We start from the raw sequence: 16776 nt of genomic DNA, 5'->3' as shown, positions 1-16776 counted from the left end.
GACCCTGGAGTTCCTCTCGCCTTTCCTGTGGAGAGCGCCTCCTCTTGAGATGCGACGGGAACGCCGGGAATTCTTTCCCTACGAAACAGGGAAAGGATCCCTCATCTCGAGCTAGGAGGCGGAAACGGGGCTCCCCTGGATGTGTGCGGGACCCCACGTGCTTCCTCTCGAGTGGAGACGGGTATGTCGGGGAACTTCTTGAGTTGCAGCAATGGTGTGAAGGACCCTTTGGAAGTTCCAGTGGTTAGACGTGATTAGCCTCGAGAAGCTTCAGCGGAAATGGGCCTCATCTCGCCTGGAGGGCAAAACCTCCTGGATTTTCTCGAGTTGCGGCAGGTGCTCTCGACTTACGACGGGGACGTCAGGGACCCGCTCTGGTGGCCTCAGGAAAGGCCAGTCCCCATGCGACTTCCTCGGGGGCCTCTCGGGATTCCTCTCCCGTCGATGCCGGGGCCTAAGACCTTGTGTGGAGTCGGGGCCGGAACCTGAGGATTCCTCGCCAGTGCTGACATGGATCTTGGGGTACTTCTGGAGTCTCCCCAGGGGAGTCAGTCCTCGTCTCGAATGCGGGCATGCACTTGCGCTATCCTCCAGAGCGGTAGCAGCAGTGTCAAGCAGTCCGCCGCGTGCATCAAATGATCTATGGTTTTCCCTCGAGTCTTTCCCACGAGGCTTTCCCACGAGGCTTTCCCACAGGGCTGTCCCACGTGCACACGTGGTGGGAGTCGATCCTCGGCTTGAACGTCAAGGCAGTGCAGGGAAAACAGGTTCCTCTGGAATGGACTGACACATCTGGGGGACTCTTGGAATGGTGGCACGACCCTGGAGTTCCTCTCGCCTTTCCTGTGGAGAGCGCCTCCTCTTGAGATGCGACGGGAACGCCGGGAATTCTTTCCCTACGAAACAGGGAAAGGATCCCTCATCTAGAGCTAGGAGGCGGAAACGGGGCTCCCCTGGATGTGTGCGGGACCCACGTGCTTCCTCTCGAGTGGAGACGGGTATGTCGGGGAACTTCTTGATTTGCAGCAAGGGTGTGAAGCACCTTTTGGAAGTTCCAGTGGTTAGACGTGATGAGCCTCGAGAAGCCTCAGCGGAAATGGGCCTCATCTCTCCTGGAGGGCAAAACCTCCTGGATTTTCTCGAGTTGCGGCAGGTGCTCTCGACTTACGACGGGGACCTCAGGGACCCGCTCTGGTGGCCTCAAGAAAGGCCAGTCCCCATGCGAGTTCCTCGGGGGCCTCTCGGGATTCCTCTCCCGTCGATGCCGGGGCCTAAGACCTTGTGTGGAGTCGGGGCCGGAACCTGAGGATTCCTCTCCAGTGCTGACATGGATCTTGGGGTATTTCTGGAGTCTCCCCAGGGGAGTAAGTCCTCGTCTCGAATGCGGGCATGCACTTGCGCTTTCCTCCAGAGCGGTAGCAGCAGTGTCACGCAGTCCGCCGCGTGGATCAAAGGATCTATGGTTTTCCCTCGAGACTTTCCCACGAGGCTTTCCCACGAGGCTTTCCCACAGGGCTGTCCCACGTGCACACGTGGTGGGAGTGGATCCTCGGCTTGAACGCCAAGGCAGTGCAGGGAAAACAGGTTCCTCTGGAATGGACTGACACATCTGGGGGACTCTTGGAATGGTGGCACGACCCTGGAGTTCCTCTCCCCTTTCCTGTGGAGAGCGCCTCCTCTTGAGATGCGACGGGAACGCCGGGAATTCTTTCCCTACGAAACAGGGAAAGGATCCCTCATCTCGAGCTAGGAGGCGGAAACGGGGCTCCCCTGGATGTGTGCGGAACCCCACGTGCTTCCTCTCGAGTGGAGACGGGTATGTCGGGGAACTTCTTGAGTTGCAGCAAGGGTGTGAAGGACCCTTTGGAAGTTCCAGTGGTTAGATGTGATTAGCCTCGAGAAGCCTCAGCGGAAATGGGCCTCATCTCGCCTGGAGGGCAAAACCTCCTGGATTTTCTCGAGTTGCGGCAGGTGCTCTCGACTTACGACGGGGACCTCAGGGACCCGCTCTGGTGGCCTCAGGAAAGGCCAGTCCCCATGAGAATTCCTCGGGGGCCTCTCGGGATACCTCTCCCGTCGATGCCGGGGCCTAAGACCTTGTGTGGAGTCGGGGCCGGAACCTGAGGATTCCTCTCCAGTGCTGACATGGATCTTGGGGTACTTCTGGAGTCTCCCCAGGGGAGTCAGTCCTCGTCTCGAATGCGGGCATGCACTTGCGCTTTCCTCTAGAGCGGTAGCAGCAGTGTTACGCAGTCCGCCGCGTGGATCAAAGGATCTATGGTTTTCCCTCGAGTCTTTCCCACGAGGCTTTCCCACGAGGCTTTCCCACAGGGCTATCCCACGTGCACAGGTGGTGGGAGTCGATCCTCGGCTTGAACGTCAAGGCAGTGCAGGGAAAACAGGTTCCTCTGGAATGGACTGACACATCTGGGCGTCTCTTGGAATGGTGGCACGACCCTGGAGTTCCTCTCGCCTTTCCTGTGGAGAGCGCCTCCTCTTGAGATGCGACGGGAACGCCGGGAATTCTTTCCCTACGAAACAGGGAAACGATCCCTCATCTCGAGCTAGGAGGCGGAAACGGGGCTCCGCTGGATGTGTGCGGGACCCCACGTGCTTCCTCTCGAGTGGTGACGGGTATGTCGGGGAACTTCCTGAGTTGCAGGAAGGGTGTGAAGGACACTTTGGAAGTTCCAGTGGTTAGACGTGATTAGCCTCGAGAAGCCTCAGCGGAAATGGGCCTCATCTCGCCTGGAGGGCAAAACCTCCTGGATTTTCTCGAGTTGCGGCAGGTGCTCTCGACTTACGACGGGGACCTCAGGGACCCGCTCTGGTGGCCTCAGGAAAGGCCAGTCCCCATGCGAGTTCCTCGGGGGCGTCTCGGGATTCCTCTCCCGTCGATGCCGGGGCCTAAGACCTTGTGTGGAGTCGGGGCCGGAACCTGAGGATTCCTCTCCAATGCTGACATGGATCTTGGGGTACTTCTGGAGTCTCCCCAGGGGAGTCAGTCCTCGTCTCGAATGCGGGCATGCACTTGCGCTTTCCTCCAGAGCGGTAGCAGCAGTGTCACGCAGTCCGCTGCGTGGATCAAAGGATCTATGGTTTTCCCTCGAGTCTTTCCCACGAGGCTTTCCCACGAGGCTTTCCCACAGGGCTGTCCCACGTGCACACGTGGTGGGAGTCGATCCTCGGCTTGAACGTCAAGGCAGTGCAGGGAAAACAGGTTCCTCTGGAATGGACTGACACATCTGGGGGACTCTTGGAATGGTGGCACGACCCTTCAGTTCCTCTCGCCTTTCCTGTGGAGAGCGCCTCCTCTTGAGATGCGACGGGAACGCCGGGAATTCTTTCCCTACGAAACAGGGAAAGGATCCCTCATCTCAAGCTAGGAGGCGGAAACGGGGCTCCCCTGGATGTGTGCGGGACCCCACGTGCTTCCTCTCGAGTGGAGACGGGTATGTCGGGGAACTTGTTGAGTTGCAGCAAGGGTGTGAAGGACCCTTTGGGAGTTACAGTGGTTAGATGTGATTCGCCTCGAGAAGCCTCAGCGGAAATGGGCCTCATCTCGCCTGGAGGGCAAAACCTCCTGGATTATCTCGAGTTGCGGCAGGTGCTGTCGACTTACGACGGGGAACTCAGGGACCCGCTCTGGTGGCCTCAGGAAAGGCCAGTCCCCATGCGAGTTCCTCGGGGTCTTCTCGGGATTCCTCTCCCGTCGATGCCGGGGCCTAAGACCTTGTGTGGAGTCGTGGCCGGAACCTGAGGATTCCTCTCCAGTGCTGACTTGGATCTTGGGGTACTTCTGGAGTCTCCCCAGGGGAGTCAGTCCTCGTTCCGAATGCGGGCATGCACTTGCGCTTTCCTCCAGAGCGGTAGCAGCAGTGTCACGCAGTCCGCCGCGTGGATCAAAGGATCTATGGTTTTCCCTCGAGTCTTTCCCACGAGGCTTTCCCACGAGGCTTTCCCACAGGGCTGTCCCACGTGCACACGTGGTGGGAGTCGATCCTCGGCTTGAACGTCAAGGCAGTGCAGGGAAAACAGGTTCCTCTAGAATGGACTGACACATCTGGGGGACTCTTGGAATGGTGGCACGACCCTGGAGTTCCTCTCGCCTTTCCTGTGGAGAGCGCCTCCTCTTGAGATGCGACGGGAACGCCGGGAATTCTTTCCCTACGAAACAGGGAAAGGATCCCTCATCTCGAGCTAGGAGGCGGAAACGGGGCTCCCCTGGATGTGTGCGGGACCCCACGTGCTTCCTCTCGAGTGGAGACGGGTATGTCGGGGAACTTCTTGAGTTGCAGCAAGGGTGTGAAGCACCCTTTGGAAGTTCCAGTGGTTAGACGTGATTAGCCTCGAGAAGCCTCAGCAGAAATGGGCCTCATCTCGCCTGGAGGGCAAAACCTCCTGGATTTTCTCGAGTTGCGGCAGGTGCTCTCGACTTACGACGGGGACCTCAGGGACCCGCTCTGGTGGCCTCAGGAAAGGCCAGTCCCCATGCGAGTTCCTCGGGGGCCTCTCGGGATTCCTCTCCCGTCGATGCCGGGGCCTAAGACCTTGTGTGGAGTCGGGGCCGGAACTTGAGGATTCCTCTCCAGTGCTGACATGGATCTTGGGGTACTTCTGGAGTCTCCCCAGGGGAGTCAGTCCTCGTCTCGAATGCGGGCATGCACTTGCGCTTTCCTCCAGAGCGGTAGCAGCAGTATCACGCAGTCCGCTGCGTGGATCAAAGGATCTATGGTTTTCCCTCGAGTCTTTCCCACGAGGCTTTCCCACGAGGCTTTCCCACAGGGCTGTCCCACGTGCACACGTGGTGGGAGTGGAACCTCGGCTTGAACGTCAAGGCAGTGCAGGGAAAACAGGTTCCTCTGTAATGGACTGACACATCTGGGGGACTCTTGGAATGGTGGCACGACCCTGGAGTTCCTGTCGCCTTTCCTCTGGAGAGCGCCTCCTCTTGAGATGCGACGGGAACGCCGGGAATTCTTTCCCTACGAAACAGGGAAAGGATCCCTCATCTCGAGCTAGGAGGCGGAAACGGGGCTCCCCTGGATGTGTGCGGGACCCCACATGCTTCCTCTCGAGTGGAGACGGGTATGTCGGGGAACTTCTTTAGTTGCAGCAAGGGTGTGAAGGACCCTTTGGAAGTTCCAGTGGTTAGACGTGATTAGCCTCGAGAAGCCTCAGCGGAAATGGGCCTCATCTCGCCTGGAGGGCAAAACCTCCTGGATTTTCTCGAGTTGCGGCAGGTGCTCTCGACTTACGACGGGGACCTCAGGGACCCGCTCTGGTGGCCTCAGGAAAGGCCAGTCCCCATGCGAGTTCCTCGGGGGCCTCTCGGGATTCCTCTCCCGTCGATGCCGGGGCCTAAGACCTTGTGTGGAGTCGGGGCCGGAACCTGAGGATTCCTCTCCAGTGCTGACATGGATCTTGGGGTACTTCTGGAGTCTCCCCAGGGGAGTCAGTCCTCGTCTCGAATGCGGGCATGCACTTGCGCTTTCCTCCAGAGCGGTAGCAGCAGTGTCACGCAGTCCGCCGCGTGGATCAAAGGATCTATGGTTTTCCCTCGAGTCTTTCCCACGAGTCTTTCCCACGAGGCTTTCCCACAGGGCTGTCCCACGTGCACACGTGGTGGGAGTCGATCCTCGGCTTGAACGTCAAGGCAGTGCAGGGAAAACAGGTTCCTCTGGAATGGACTGACACATCTGGGGGTCTCTTGGAATGGTGCCACGACCCTGGAGTTCCTCTCGCCTTTCCTGTGGAGAGCGCCACCTCTTGAGATGCGACGGGAACGCCGGGAATTCTTTCCCTACGAAACAGGGAAAGGATCCCTCATCTCGAGCTAGGAGGCGGAAACGGGGCTCCCCTGGATGTGTGCGGGACCCCACGTGCTTCCTCTCGAGTGGAGACGGGTATGTCGCGGAACGGCTTGAGTTGCAGCAATGGTGTGAAGGACCCTTTGGAAGTTCCAGCGGTTAGATGTGATTAGCCTCGAGAAGCCTCAGCGGAAATGGGCCTCATCTCGCCTGGAGGGCAAAACCTCCTGGATTTTCTCGAGTTGCGGCAGGTGCTCTCGACTTACGATGGGGACCTCAGGGACCCGCTCTGGTGGCCTCAGGAAAGGCCAGTCCCCATGCGAGTTCCTCGGGGGCCTCTCGGGATTCCTCTCCCGTCGATGCCGGGGCCTAAGACCTTGTGTGGAGTCGGGGCCGGATCCTGAGGATTCCTCTCCAGTGCTGACATGGATCTTGGGGTACTTCTGGAGTCTCCCCAGGGGAGTCAGTCCTCGTCTCGAATGCGGGCATGCACTTGTGCTTTCCTCCAGAGCGGTAGCAGCAGTGTCACGCAGTCCGCCGCGTGGATCAAAGGATCTATGGTTTTCCCTCGAGTCTTTCCCACGAGGCTTTCCAACGAGGCTTTCCCACAGGGCTGTCCCACGTGCACACGTGGTGGGAGTCGATCCTCGGCTTGAACGTCAAGGCAGTGCAGGGAAAACAGGTTCCTCTGGAATGGACTGACACATCTGGGGGACTCTTGGAATGGTGGCACGACCCTGGAGTTCCTCTCGCCTTTCCTGTGGAGAGCGCCTCCTCTTGAGATGCGACGGGAGCGCCGGGAATTCTTTCCCTACGAAACAGGGAAAGGATCCATCATCTCGAGCTAGGAGGCGGAAACGGGGCTCCCCTGGATGTGTGCGGGACCCCACGTGCTTCCTCTTGAGTGGAGACGGGTATGTCGGAGAACTTCTTGAGTTGCAGCAAGGGTGTGAAGGACCCTTTGGAAGTTCCAGTGGTTAGACGTGATTAGCCTCGAGAAGCCTCAGCGGAAATGGGCCTCATCTCGCCTGGAGGGCAAAACCTCCTGGATTTTCTCGAGTTGCGGCAGGTGCTCTCGACTTACGACGGGGACCTCAGGGACCCGCTCTGGTGGCCTCAGGAAAGGCAGTCCCCATGCGAGTTCCTCGGGGGCCTCTCGGCATTCCTCTCCCGTCGATGCCGGGGCCTAAGACCTTGTGTGGAGTCGGGGCCGGAACCTGAGGATTCCTCTCCAGTGCTGACATGGATCTTGGGGTACTTCTGGAGTCTCCCCAGGGGAGTCAGTCCTCGTATCGAATGCGGGCATGCACTTGCGCTTTCCTCCAGAGCGGTAGCAGCAGTGTCACGCAGTCCCCCGCGTGGATCAAAGGATCTATGTTTTTCCCTCGAGTCTTTCCCACGAGGCTTTCCCACAGGGCTGTCCCACGTGCACACGTGGTGGGAGTCGATCCTCGGCTTGAACGTCAAGGCAGTGCAGGGAAAACAGGTTCCTCTGGAATGGACTGACACATCTGGGGGACTCTTGGAATGGTGGCACGACCCTGGAGTTCCTCTATCATTTCCTATTGAGAGCGCCTCCTCTTGAGATGCGACGGGAACGCCGGGAATTCTTTCCCTACGAAACAGGGAAAGGATCCCTCATCTCGAGCTAGGAGGCGGAAACGGGGCTCCCCTGGATGTGTGCGGGACCCCACGTGCTTCCTCTCGAGTGGAGACGGGTATGTCGGGGAACTTCTTGAGTTGCAGCAAGGGTGTGAAGCACCCTTTGGAAGTTCCAGTGGTTAGACGTGATTCGCCTCGAGAAGCCTCAGCGGAAATGGGCCTCATCTCGCCTGGAGGGCAAAACCTCCTGGATTTTCTCGAGTTGCGGCAGGTGCTCTCGACTTACGACGGGGACGTCAGGGACCCGCTCTGGTGGCCTCAGGAAACGCCAGTCCCCATGCAAGTTCCTCGGGGGCCTCTCGGGATTCCTCTCCCGTCGATGCCGGGGCCTAAGGCCTTGTGTGAAGTCGGGGCCGGAACCTGAGGATTCCTCTCCAGTGCTGACTTGGATCTTGGGGTACTTCTGGAGTCTCCCCAGGGGAGTCAGTCCTCGTTCCGAATGCGGGCATGCACTTGCGCTTTCCTCCAGAGCGGTAGCAGCAGTGTCACGTAGTCCGCCGCGTGGATCAAAGGATCTATGGTTTTCCCTCGAGTCTTTCCCACGAGGCTTTCCCACGAGGCTTTCCCACAGGGCTGTCCCACGTGCACACGTGGTGGGAGTCGATCCTCGGCTTGAACGTCAAGGCAGTGCAGGGAAAACAGGTTCCTCTGGAATGGACTGACACATGTGGGGGACTCTTGGAATGGTGGCACGACCCTGGAGTTCCTCTCGCCTTTCCTGTGGAGAGCGGCTCCTCTTGAGATGCGACGGGAACGCCGGGAATTCTTTCCCTACGAAACAGGGAAAGGATCCCTCATCTCGAGCTAGGAGGCGGAAACGGGGCTCCCCTGGATGTGTGCGGGACCCCACGTGCTTCCTCTCGAGTGGAGACGGGTATGTCGGGGAACTTCTTGAGTTGCAGCAAGGGTGTGAAGCACCCTTTGGAAGTTCCAGTGGTTAGACGTGATTAGCCTCGAGAAGCCTCAGCGGAAATGGGCCTCATCTCGCCTGGAGGGCAAAACCTCCTGGATTTTCTCGAGTTGCGGCAGGTGCTCTCGACTTACGACGGGGACCACAGGGACCCGCTCTGGTGGCCTCAGGAAAGGCCAGTCCCCATGCGAGTTCCTCGGGGGCCTCTCGGCATTCCTCTCCCGTCGATGCCGGGGCCTAAGACCTTGTGTGGAGTCGGGGCCGGAACCTGAGGATTCCTCTCCAGTGCTGACATGGATCTTGGGGTACTTCTGGAGTCTCCCCAGGGGAGTCAGTCCTCGTCTCGAATGCGGGCATGCACTTGCGCTTTCCTCCAGAGCGGTAGCAGCAGTGTCACGCAGTCCAACGCGTGGATCAAAGGATCTATGGTTTTCCCTCGAGTCTTTCCCACGAGGCTTTCCCACGAGGCTTTCCCACAGGGCTGTCCCACGTGCACACGTGGTGGGAGTCGATCCTCGGCTTGAACGTCAAGGCAGTGCAGGGAAAACAGGTTCCTCTGGAATGGACTGACACATCTGGGGGACTCTTGGAATGGTGGCACGACCCTGGAGTTCCTCTCGCCTTTCCTGTGCAGAGCGCCTCCTCTTGAGATGCGACGGGAACGCCGGGAATTCTTTCCCTACGAAACAGGGAAAGGATCCCTCATCTCGAGCTAGGAGGCGGAAACGGGGCTCCCCTGGATGTGTGCGGGACCCCACGTGCTTCCTCTCGAGTGGAGACGGGTATGACGGGGAACTTCTTGAGTTGCAGCAAGGGTGTGAAGCACCCTTTGGAAGTTCCAGTGGTTAGACGTGATTCGCCTCGAGAAGCCTCAGCGGAAATGGGCCTCATCTCGCCTGGAGGGCAAAACCTCCTGGATTTTCTCGAGTTGCGGCAGGTGCTCTCGACTTACGACGGGGACGTCAGGGACCCGCTCTGGTGGCCTCAGGAAACGCCAGTCCCCATGCAAGTTCCTCGGGGGCCTCTCGGGATTCCTCTCCCGTCGATGCCGGGGCCTAAGGCCTTGTGTGAAGTCGGGGCCGGAACCTGAGGATTCCTCTCCAGTGCTGACTTGGATCTTGGGGTACTTCTGGAGTCTCCCCAGGGGAGTCAGTCCTCGTTCCGAATGCGGGCATGCACTTGGGCTTTCCTCCAGAGCGGTAGCAGCAGTGTCACGTAGTCCGCCGCGTGGATCAAAGGATCTATGGTTTTCCCTCGAGTCTTTCCCACGAGGCTTTCCCACGAGGCTTTCCCACAGGGCTGTCCCACGTGCACACGTGGTGGGAGTCGATCCTCGGCTTGAACGTCAAGGCAGTGCAGGGAAAACAGGTTCCTCTAGAATGGACTGACACATCTGGGGGACTCTTGGAATGGTGGCACGACCCTGGAGTTCCTCTCGCCTTTCCTGTGGAGAGCGGCTCCTCTTGAGATGCGACGGGAACGCCGGGAATTCTTTCCCTACGAAACAGGGAAAGGATCCCTCATCTCGAGCTAGGAGGCGGAAACGGGGCTCCCCTGGATGTGTGCGGGACCCCACGTGCTTCCTCTCGAGTGGAGACGGGTATGTCGGGGAACTTCTTGAGTTGCAGCAAGGGTGTGAAGGACCCTTTGGAAGTTCCAGTGGTTAGACGTGATTAGCCTCGAGAAGCCTCAGCGGAAATGGGCCTCATCTCGCCTGGAGGGCAAAACCTCCTGGATTTTCTCGAGTTGCGGCAGGTGCTCTAGACTTACGACGGGGACCTCAGGGACCCGCTCTGGTGGCCTCAGGAAAGGCCAGTCCCCATGCGAGTTCCTCGGGGGCCTCTCGGCATTCCCCTCCCGTCGATGCCGGGGCCTAAGAACTTGTGTGGAGTCGGGGCCGGAACCTGAGGATTCCTCTCCAGTGCTGACATGGATCTTGGGGTACTTCTGGAGTCTCCCCAGGGGAGTCAGTCCTCGTCTCGAATGCGGGCATGCACTTGCGCTTTCCTCCAGAGCGGTAGCAGCAGTGTCACGCAGTCCGCCGCGTGGATCAAAGGATCTATGGTTTTCCCTCGAGTCTTTCCCACGAGGCTTTCCCACGAGGCTTTCCCACAGGGCTGTCCCACGTGCACACGTGGTGGGAGTCGATCCTCGGCTTGAACGTCAAGGCAGTGCAGGGAAAACAGGTTCCTCTGGAATGGACTGACACATCTGGGGGACTCTTGGAATGGTGGCACGACCCTTCAGTTCCTCTCGCCTTTCCTGTTGAGAGCGCCTCCTCTTGAGATGCGACGGGAACGCCGGGAATTCTTTCCCTACGAAACAGGGAAAGGATCCCTCATCTCGAGCTAGGAGGCGGAAACGGGGCTCCCCTGGATGTGTGCGGGACCCCACGTGCTTCCTCTCGAGTGGAGACGGGTTTGTCGGGGAACTTCTTGAGTTGCAGCAAGGGTGTGAAGGACCCTTTGGAAGTTCCAGTGGTTAGACGTGATTAGCCTCGAGAAGCCTCAGCGGAAATGGGCCTCATCTCGCCTGGAGGGCAAAACCTCCTGGATTTTCTCGAGTTGCGGCAGGTGCTCTCGACTTACGACGGGGACCTCAGGGACCCGCTCTGGTGGCCTCAGGAAAGGCCAGTCCCCATGCGAGTTCCTCGGGGGCCTCTCGGGATTCCTCTCCCGTCGATGCCGGGCCTAAGACCTTGTGTGGAGTCGGGGCCGGAACCTGAGGATTCCTCTCCAGTGCTCACATGGATCTTGGGGTACTTCTGGAGTCTCCCCAGGGGAGTGAGTCCTCGTCTCGAATGCGGGCATGCACTTGCGCTTTCCTCCAGAGCGGTAGCAGCAGTGTCACGCAGTCCGCCGCGTGGATCAAAGGATCTATGGTTTTCCCTCGAGTCTTTCCCACGAGGCTTTCCCACGAGGCTTTCCCACAGGGCTGTCCCACGTGCACACGTGGTGGGAGTGGATCCACGGCTTGAACGTCAAAGCAGTGCAGGGAAAACAGGTTCCTCTGGAATGGACTGACACATCTGGGGGACTCTTGGAATGGTGGCACGACCCTGGAGTTCCTCTCGCCTTTCCTGTGGAGAGCGCCTCCTCTTGAGATGCGACGGGAACGCCGGGAATTCTTTCCCTACGAAACAGGGAAAGGATCCCTCATCTCGAGCTAGGAGGCGGAAACGGGGCTCCCCTGGATGTGTGCGGGACCCCACGTGCTTCCTCTCGAGTGGAGACGGGTATGTCGGGGAACTTCTTGAGTTGCATCAAGGGTGTGAAGGACCCTTTGGAAGTTCCAGTGGGTAGACGTGATTAGCCTCGAGGAGCCTCAGCGGAAATGGGCCTCATCTCGCCTGGAGGACAAAACCTCCTGGATTTTCTCGAGTTGCGGCAGGTGCTTTCGACTTACGACGGGGACCTCAGGGACCCGCTCTGGTGGCCTCAGGAAAGGCCAGTCCCCATGCGAGTTCCTCGGGGGCCTCTCGGGATTCCTCTCCCGTCGATGCCGGGGCCTAAGACCTTGTGTGGAGTCGGGGCCGGAACCTGAGGATTCCTCTCCAGTGCTGACATGGATCTTGGGGTACTTCTGGAGTCTCCCCAGGGGAGTCAGTCCTCGTCTCGAATGCGGGCATGCACTTGCGCTTTCCTCCAGAGAGGTAGCAGCAGTGTCACGCAGTCCGCCGCGTGGATCAAAGGATCTATGGTTTTCCCTCGAGTCTTTCCCACGAGGCTTTCCCACGAGGCTTTCCCACAGGGCTGTCCCACGTGCACACGTGGTGGGAGTGGATCCACGGCTTGAACGTCAAGGCAGTGCAGGGAAAACAGGTTCCTCTGGAATGGACTGACACATCTGGGGGACTCTTGGAATGGTGGCACGACCCTGGAGTTCCTCTCGCCTTTCCTGTGGAGAGCGCCTCCTCTTGAGATGCGACGGGAACGCCGGGAATTCTTTCCCTACGAAACAGGGAAAGGATCCCTCATCTCGAGATAGGAGGCGGAAACGGGGCTCCCCTGGATGTGTGCGGGACCTCACGTGCTTCCTCTCGAGTGGAGACGGGTATGTCGGGGAACTTCTTGAGTTGCAGCAAGGGTTTGAAGGACCCTTTGGAAGTTCCAGTGGTTAGACGTGATTAGCCTCGAGAAGCCTCAGCGGAAATGGGCCTCATCTCGCCTGGAGGGCAAAACCTCCTGGATTTTCTCGAGTTGCGGCAGGTGCTCTCGACTTACGATGGGGACCTCAGGGACCCGCTCTGGTGGCCTCAGGAAAGGCCAGTCCCCATGCGAGTTCCTCAGGTGCCTCTCGGCATTCCTCTCCCGTCGATGCCGGGGCCTAAGACCTTGTGTGGAGTCGGGGCCGGAACCTGAGGATTCCTCTCCAGTGCTGACATGGATCTTGGGGTACTTCTGGAGTCTCCCAGGGGAGTCAGTCCTCGTCTCGAATGCGGGCATGCACTTGCGCTTTCCTCCAGAGCGGTAGCAGTAGTGTCACGCAGTCCGCCGCGTGAATCAAAGGATCTATGGTTTTCCCTCGAGTCTTTCCCACGAGGCTTTACCACGAGGCTTTCCCACAGGGCTGTCCCACGTGCACACGTTGTGGGAGTCGATCCTCGGCTTGAACGTCAAGGCAGTGAAGGGAAAACAGGTTCCTCTGGAATGGACTGACACATCTGGGGGACTCTTGGAATGGTGGCACGACCCTGGAGTTCCTCTCGCCTTTCCTGTGGTGAGCGCCTCCTCTTGAGATGCGACGGGAACGCCGGGAATTCTTTCCCTACGAAACAGGGAAAGGATCCCTCATCTCGAGCTAGGAGGCGGAAACGGGGCTCCCCTGGATGTGTGCGGGACCCCACGTGCTTCCTCTCGAGTGGAGACGGGTATGTCGGGGAACTTCTTGAGTTGCAGCAAGGGTGTGAAGGACCCTTTGGAAGTTCCAGTGGTTAGACGTGATTAGCCTCGAGAAGCCTCAGCGGAAATGGGCCTCATCTCGCCTGGAGGGCAAAACCTCCTGGATTTTCTCGAGTTGCGGCAGGTGCTCTCGACTTACGACGGGGACCTCAGGTACCCGCTCTGGTTGCCTCAGGAAAGGACAGTCCCCATGCGAGTTCCTCGGGGGCCACTCGGGATTCCTCTCCCGTCGATGCCGGGGCCTAAGACCTTGTGTGGAGTCGGGGCCGGAACCTGAGGATTCCTCTCCAGTGCTGACATGGATCTTGGGGTACTTCTGGAGCCTCCCCAGGGGAGTCAGTCCTCGTCTCGAATACGGGAATGCACTTGTGCTTTCCTCCAGAGCGGTAGCAGCAGTGTCACGCAGTCCGCCGCGTGGATCAAAGGATCTATGGTTTTCCCTCGAGTCTTTCCCACGAGGCTTTCCCACGAGGCTTTCCCACAGGGCTGTCCCACGCGCACACGTGGTGGGAGTCGATCCTCGGCTTGAACGTCAAGGCAGTGAAGGGAAAACAGGTTCCTCTGGAATGGACTGACATATCTGGGGGACTCTTGGAATGGTGGCATGACCCTGGAGTTCCTCTCGCCTTTCCTGTGGAGAGCGCCTCCTCTTGAGATGCGACGGGAACGCCGGGAATTCTTTCCCTACGAAACAGGGAAAGGATCCCTCATCTCGAGCTAAGAGGCGGAAACGGGGCTCCCCTGGATGTGTGCGGGACCCCACGTGCTTTCTCTCGAGTGGAGACGGGTATGTCGGGGAACTTCTTGATTTGCAGCAAGGGTGTGAAGGACCCTTTGGAAGTTCCAGTGGTTAGACGTGATTAGGCTCCAGAAGCCTCAGAGGAAATGGGCCTCATCTCGCCTGGAGGGCAAAACCTCCTGGATTTTCTCGAGTTGCGGCAGGTGCTCTCGACTTACGACGGGGACCTCAGGGAGCCGCTCTGGTGGCCTCAGGAAAGGCCAGTCCCCATGCGAGTTCCTCGGGGGCCTCTCGGGATTCCTCTCCCGTCGATGCCGGTGCCTAAGACCTTGTGTGGAGTCGGGGCCGGAACCTGAGGATTCCTCTCCAGTGCTGACATGGATCTTGGGGTACTTCTGGAGTCTCCCCAGGGGAGTCAGTCCTCGTCTCGAATGCGGGCATGCACTTGCGCTTTCCTCCAGAGCGGTAGCAGCAGTGTCACGCAGTCCGCCGCGTGGATCAAAGGATCTATGGTTTTCCCTCGAGTCTTTCCCACGAGGCTTTCCCACGAGGCTTTCCCACAGGGCTGTCCCACGTGCACACGTGGTGGGAGTCGATCCTCGGCTTGAACGTCAAGGCAGTGCAGGGAAAGCAGGTTCCTCTGGAATGGACTGACACATCTGGGGGACTCTTGGAATGGTGGCACGACCCTGGAGTTCCTCTCGCCTTTCCTGTGGAGAGCGCCTCCTCTTGAGATGCGACGGGAACGCCGGGAATTCTTTCCCTACGAAACAGGGAAAGGATCCCTCATCTCGAGCTAGGAGGCGGAAACGGGGCTCCCCTGGATGTGTGCAGGACACCACGTGCTTCCTCACGAGTGGAGACGGGTATGTCGGGGAACTTCTTGAGTTGCAGCAAGGGTGTGAAGGACCCTTTGGAAGTTCCAGTGGTTAGATGTGATTGGCCTCGAGAAGCCTCAGCGGAAATGGGCCTCATCTCGCCTGGAGGGCAAAACCTCCTGGATTTTCTCGAGTTGCGGCAGGTGCTCTCGACTTACGACGGGGACCTGAGGGACCCGCTCTGGTGGCCTCAGGAAAGGCCAGTCCCCATGCGAGTTCCTCGGGGGCCTCTCGGGATTCCTCTCCCGTCGATGCCGGGGCCTAAGACCTTGTGTGGAGTCGGGGCCGGAACCTGAGGATTCCTCTCCAGTGCTGACATGGATCTTGGGGTACTTCTGGAGTCTCCCCAGGGGAGTCAGTCCTCGTCTCGAATGCGGGCATGCACTTGCGCTTTCCTCCAGAGCGGTAGCAGCAGTGTCACGCAGTCCGCCTCGTGGATCAAAGAATCTATGGTTTTCCCTCGAGTCTTTCCCACGAGGCTTTCCCACGAGGCTTTCCCACAGGGCTGTCCCACGTGCACACGTGGTGGGAGTCGATCCTCGGCTTGAACGTCAAGGCAGTGCAGGGAAAACAGGTTCCTCTGGAATGGACTGACACATCTGGGGGACTCTTGGAATGGTGGCACGACCCTGGAGTTCCTCTCGCCTTTCCTGTGGAGAGCGCCTCCTCTTGAGATGCGACGGGAACGCCGGGAATTCTTTCCCTACGAAACAGGGAAAGGATCCCTCATCTCGAGCTAGGAGGCGGGAACGGGGCTCCCCTGGATGTGTGCGGGACCCCACGTGCTTCCTCTCGAGTGGAGACGTGTATTTCGGGGAACTTCTTGAGTTGCAGCAAGGTTGTGAAGGACCCTTTGGAAGTTCCAGTGGTTAGACGTGATTAGCCTCGAGAAGCCTCAGCGGAAATGGGCCTCATCTCGTCTGGAGGGCAAAACCTCCTGGATTTTCTCGAGTTGCGGCAGGTGCTCTCGACTTACGACGGGGACCTCAGGGACCCACTCTGGTGGCCTCAGAAAGGCCAGTCCCCATGCGAGTTCCTCGGGGGCCTCTCGGGATTCCTCTCCCGTCGATGCCGGGGCCTAAGACCTTGTGTGGAGTCGGGGCCGGAACCTGAGGATTCCTCTCCAGTGCTGACATGGATCTTGGGGTACTTCTGGAGTCTCCCCAGGGGAGTCAGTCCTCGTCTCGAATGCGGGCATGCACTTGCGCTTTCCTCCAGAGCGGTAGCAGCAGTGTCACGCAGTCCGCCGCGTGGATCAAAGGATCTATGGTTTTCCCTCGAGTCTTTCCCACTAGGCTTTCCCACGAGGCTTTCCCACAGGGCTGTCCCACGTGCACACGTGGTGGGAGTCGATCCTCGGCTTGAACGTCAAGGCAGTGCAGGGAAAACAGGTTCCTCTGGAGTGGACTGACACATCTGGGGGACTCTTGGAATGGTGGCATGACCCTGGAGTTCCTCTCGCCTTTCCTGTGGAGAGCGCCTCCTCTTGAGATGCGACGGGAACGCCGGGAATTCTTTCCCTACGAAACAGGGAAAGGATCCCTCATCTCGAGCTAGGAGGCGGAAACGGGGCTCCCCTGGATGTGTGCGGGACCCCAGGTGCTTCCTCTCGAGTGCAGACGGGTATGTCGGGGAACTTCTTGAGTTGCAGCAAGGGTGTGAAGGACCCTTTGGGAGTTCCAGTGGTTAGATGTGATTGGCCTCGAGAAGCCTCAGCGGAAATGGGCATCATCTCGCCTGGAGGTGAAAACCTCCTGGATTTTCTCGAGTTGCGGCAGGTGCTCTCGACTTACGACGGGGACCTCAGGGACCCGCTCTGGTGGCCTCAGGAAAGGCCAGTCCCCATGCGAGTTCCTCTGGGGCCTCTCGGGATTCC

This window comes from Ovis canadensis, chromosome 25, assembly GCF_042477335.2.
Source record: "Ovis canadensis isolate MfBH-ARS-UI-01 breed Bighorn chromosome 25, ARS-UI_OviCan_v2, whole genome shotgun sequence".
Classification (NCBI taxonomy): domain Eukaryota; kingdom Metazoa; phylum Chordata; class Mammalia; order Artiodactyla; family Bovidae; genus Ovis; species Ovis canadensis.
This window is presented reverse-complemented; position numbering follows the sequence as displayed.